The 4,912-nt window shown below is 41.1% G+C and overlaps 1 long non-coding RNA gene across 1 annotated transcript in view; it reads left to right on the top strand.

Annotated features, from left to right (window-relative positions):
* The window catches only part of LOC143115102 (uncharacterized), a 19,456-nt gene extending 15,311 nt beyond the window's left edge, over window positions 1–4,145 (top strand). The window contains exon 4 of the long non-coding RNA XR_012985049.1: window positions 3,882–4,145. This is a non-coding gene — a long non-coding RNA (uncharacterized LOC143115102). The remainder of the gene's footprint in view (window positions 1–3,881) is intronic.
* Window positions 4,146–4,912: the final 767 nt, after the last annotated feature.

Below are 4,912 nucleotides of genomic sequence, written 5' to 3'. Positions count from 1 at the left end.
CTGGAGAGGGTGGACCGGATTCAGATCTATTGAAATGAGGACAGGAGAAGAGGAGCTGCTAAACAAGGTCACTTCAAGAGAAGGATATGGTACAATGTAGAGCACAGCCGAAACATCCAAACACTGTGAGCTGCTGATTTTTATATTATTGAATATGATAGTGATTAAATAGTGATATTATTTGGTCCATTATCATGCCTATGTCTCTATTTGTCCATTATCATGCCTATGTCTCTATTTGTCCATTATCATGCCTGTGTCTCTTTTTGAATAATTAGATAGCTTTCAATATAGAAACACATTTTTCAAAAAGGATTTGTAGAAATTGTATGTTGGTAAGAGGACATTTCAAAATACACATACCAGATCCAAGATGACTCTGAATTGTTTTGACGCACGTGGACTGTGGAGCAGGCATATACAAAATTAATTACATAACAGAGGACAATTATTCATGGATGCCAATTGTAGCTGAATTGCAGTATTAATTTAAATATTGCAATACAGCACACAGTTTGGGACTACTTCAAGAAGCTGTCAAGATAGCTGCTGTTCACTGGGTGCTTGACTAGTATAATCATTCTATGTTGTTTTTTTTATGTGTTTGAATTTTTACTTCTTAAACACTCTTTTACGCTTTTATGCACTATTACCGTGTGTGGTTTATGGTTTTTTTTTTATTCTTTACCTTTTAAATTATTATTTGACTATTGCCCTTGTATGCTTTTATAGCTATTCCTGTTTGTTTGTGTTTATGTAAAGCACATTGAATGACCTCTGTGTATGAAATGTGCTATATAAATAAAGTTGACTTGACTTGACTTAAAGAAAAAGTATAGTACAGTCACTAAGAATGTTTACCCTAACCGCTGCTGAGCCATTAGACATATGTGTTGGTGAACAAATACATAAAAGGATGTCCAGACACTGGTTGTGTCGACAGCAAGAAAGCTTTCTTTAATCAAAGCTTTACAGTATCTGCAGTATGAGTAAAAGCTCACTCTGAATGAGTACGAAGGAGATGTTGACAAACTGGACTTGATTAATGCTCCAGAAGTTTTCTTCCAGTCCAGTGGCTTCTCTTCAGCTGGGATTTGAACTCAAGGAGAGATCTCCTGTCTTAATTTGATGCTTATATTCCTGTGAAATGACATCCCAAAGCTTTGCATAGACCTGAATGACACACTCACTCCTCAAAAAAAGTAGGGCAATTAATACTGCATATATGGACTGTTTATAATTAATATATATAAAAAAGAAATGTAGTTTGCTCAGCATTGGTGCAAGGTTGGGGATCCGATCCAAGTTTCATGAGCAGTGTCAGACGTGGGGCACTAGTTTGTTCTGAAGTCAGGTCCATGAAACAGAATTCACAAGTTAGTAGTTTCAGATCTTCTCCAAGGCTTCCGTCTCATCTGGTCTTATTATCACGGGCACAGTGAATGAAAGTCAGCGCCATAAACCTTCAATTTAATATGGACAAATGTTGAGTTCATCTGCTTTCCCCCATCATCAAAAACATACCACCACTGTCACTGCTGCAACTCTAACTCAGGTCTAGGAGTCTTTGTAGATTTCATAGTCAGTCAATCTTGTATGGTATCCAGGCGAGATATTTGCCTTATTATCACACTGACACTCCTGGACCAATGTGGCCCACATGAACGTGTCTGATGTGTGAATATTTAACAGTGAGCCGTCAGGTCCAGTGTTCCTCAGTTTGGCTGCCTAACACAGGGAGGGCGCTCTTGCTAATTGTAGAGGTGTTTTATCCATCAGTGTAAATTATTCAGCTGCATTGTTAATCACTCTTTCGCGCCGGGGGAGAAGCAGACAAAGCCTGACGGAGGTGGTCCTGTTGTTCCCCGCACGCGCGTGCGTGCGGCCGGGCGCGCTCGCTCCGTCTCCCTCTGCTCTGATCTCTGAGATCCTGCATCCCGCAGGCCTTGGGCTCAGCCCCCGGCACGCCGAGTAAACAAAGCCCTGGGCAGGAAGTCATAAATCCAACATGGAGGTGCAGAGAGCAGAGGGAGAGACCTGGGCGAGGAAGGATGAACAAGGAGGAGAAAGACTAAACATTCCTGTTAACCACGTGTGCTAACTGTAACCAAAGATCACTGTAGTCTGAATTACCTAAAGATGATTTGTTTCCCTTAGGGCTTGATTTGTTGTCAGTGCAGAGATTAGAGAATAAAGATGGCCATACAACTCATCATAGCTATAACTATACAGAGTCAGAGATTTGTTGATAACTATCATTTTGCCTTTGAAGATAGTCTAAAATAACAGCCATCAGCAAATACTTCAGCCCCTGAGCTTCTGAGCTGACACTGTACACTTGTAAGTGTCTAACAGGATATTTTACAAGTAAAGCCTTGAAAATCATGATTATTTAAACAGAAGGTCATGTCAGCAGTGATGCTAATCTCCTGTGCTGGAATGACTTGATTTCCTCTGTGCCTCTCATGAGGAAGTGATGGATGTGCTTTACACCGTACAGCCCTGGTGCTCCCACATGCAGGGCCCATGGCATGGCAGTACAGAGCATCTCTGTCAAATCTGATCAGCTGAAGTCTCCCGCCCAAAACCTCCCTCCCCACCCTCTCAAGCGTCTCCTGTTCATCCAACATGCTTATTAGTTTAATTAACCCTCATGCTGCTACATCTCAAATACATTTCAACTTTTTAAAGTAAATAATAAATATTCATGTGTATGACATTGACCATCCCCTCTTTAAATGAAATCATGCACTATAAAAAAGGAATTAAAAAAGACTAATTTAAAAGGTTAGTCATTAAAGTATTTCTTCTCTGTTTGCATTTCTTCACTGTGTAATACATTAACCTTTTTTTCATATTTTGCCCCCAAAGAATATTTCCCAAACAGCAAAGCTAGTTAGAGTAAGTAATTTTCAGATAATATCAGATTGTTTTCAGATTAGATCTTAATTACTGAAAGATATGTGATGCCATATCTGGACAAGGCAGAGGTGGACAAGGTGCATGGGGCTTTTCATGAGAAAAAAAGTACAGTGTTTTGGCATGACCAAAATGTTTTTTATGTTAGACTGATGTAATCTTCCCTTTTTGATGGAAAGAAATATGGGCTGCACCCATCCAACACACTAACCTGCAATTTATCTGAGGACAAGATGAATCGCCCAGATCAAAATATGTCAGCATCCTCACATCGGACTTTCCTTTACCCATATTCTTGTACCCAAATCACACATCTATCATACAAAGCTGAGTGATGCATAGATATGGCAAACAAAAGCAGCTCAATCAAGTGCCAAGCAGCCAAGCGCATCACCCAGATCATCTTTTCAAGTCATCCCAGGACTGGCTATTCAGGGTCTGCCCTGTGGCTACCGGCAGCGCTTCATTCTCCAGAAATAGCCGGGCTCATCTTTCACAAGAAACAAGGTTGTCTTCTGAGGAGCACGGACGGAGTTCATTTGGATCTCTGTCTGCGTGACGGCCGCGGTGATTGTAATGTGTGGTTAATATTGAGGTTTTGGGAATGCTTGGTGTTCCCCTGTCCTGATTGTAATGTGTGGTTAATATTGAGGTTTTGGGAATGCTTGGTGTTCCCCTGTCCTGTGGGGCCCTCCTCATGCTATGCCAACAGAAACGTGTCATCAGACATCTTGTCACGTAATGCCGGCTGTCACTTTAACATTCTCCACCTCCCAGACAAAGGAGTTTTGGCAACTTTTTTTGTGCCTAACCCAAAACTGAAGCTAAAGCTGTGCTTATGGGTTTTATTTCACACAAAAATCACCCAGAGTGATAGAAAGATATTCTTTCTGTAAACAACCGTGCTAGCTTGTGCAGCTGAAGACAGTCAAGTTCCTGGATATTGTCTCTTTGTTTTCAAGATGGCGTGCATTCCAGTGGGATCCAAGATTAACAAGCTGTGACCCTTCAGCCGACTGGCGAGTGAATCAGAGGGACCCTGGCAGCATCCTCTCCCTAATGCCACCCACAAATCACCCAGAGTGCTTCTGCATGCTTGTCCTGTCCAGCACTGGCTTCATAAATCTCAGCAAATTAAGCACGGCCCCAAATCCCTTGTGATCAAATTCGGTTTCATGCACATTTTTGCTCTGTTTATGGGAAACTATTTTCCTCAGTATTTGTCTTTCCTGTGAGTGCAATTAACCTTTTAATATTTTAACGTGATGGTTCTTCTGTGGTGTTTACTATTTGCTTAATTTGCAACGTTGCTTGTACAATGCGGACATCATGTAATGCAATTAGATTAAAAACAAGGATTTATAATGCACCAGGTCTAATTTTTACCTAATGACTTTCACTATGTAGAAAGACAAAGACACTTCCTCAAAGCTTTTCCGCGGTGAAATGTCCTGAATGAAAAATATGCCTGTATATCATTTTTGAATTCCCTGTTACATCTCTGTTTAAAAATAAAGGGTTCTCAAAAACTCTCTGAATTGTGATTATGACAGAAAGAGAGCCATTTTTATAGTGACTGATAAAAGCATGACAGTCAACCCCTTCTCACCACACACACACACACACACACACGCACGCACATACACACACACATGCTGACATATTTGTTCTTTAACAACAAATCAGTGTCAGGTGAAGCCTGGCACCTGAACACAGAACAATGGAGAGATGAAGCCCAGATTGTCTTCATTAGGCACATTAATATTCATAGAAAGTAGAAAATCTGACACCAGAGAGGACTTGCTAACCTTTTCTCGTATGAGATTTTTTTTCCCCTCCTCTCTATTCCTTAACACAATTAAAGTCCGGCAATGACTTAATTAATGCGGCTTTCTGTCAGGCGCTTTAAAGGACTGTCAATTGGGCCCCTGTCCGCCTGTCAGGAGTGGAGAGAGACAGTCATCCCACTCAGCAGCAAGACAGGCGCAATCAC

The sequence above is a fragment of the Alosa pseudoharengus genome, unplaced genomic scaffold (genome assembly GCF_046254945.1).
Source record: "Alosa pseudoharengus isolate Yale_2024_CS ecotype anadromous, Long Island Sound unplaced genomic scaffold, YU_APseudo_1.1 YU_APseudo_1.1_scf_9, whole genome shotgun sequence".
In the NCBI taxonomy this organism is placed as follows: domain Eukaryota; kingdom Metazoa; phylum Chordata; class Actinopteri; order Clupeiformes; family Clupeidae; genus Alosa; species Alosa pseudoharengus.
Note: the sequence above shows the minus strand (reverse complement) of the source record. Positions and strands in the feature narration are given on the sequence as shown.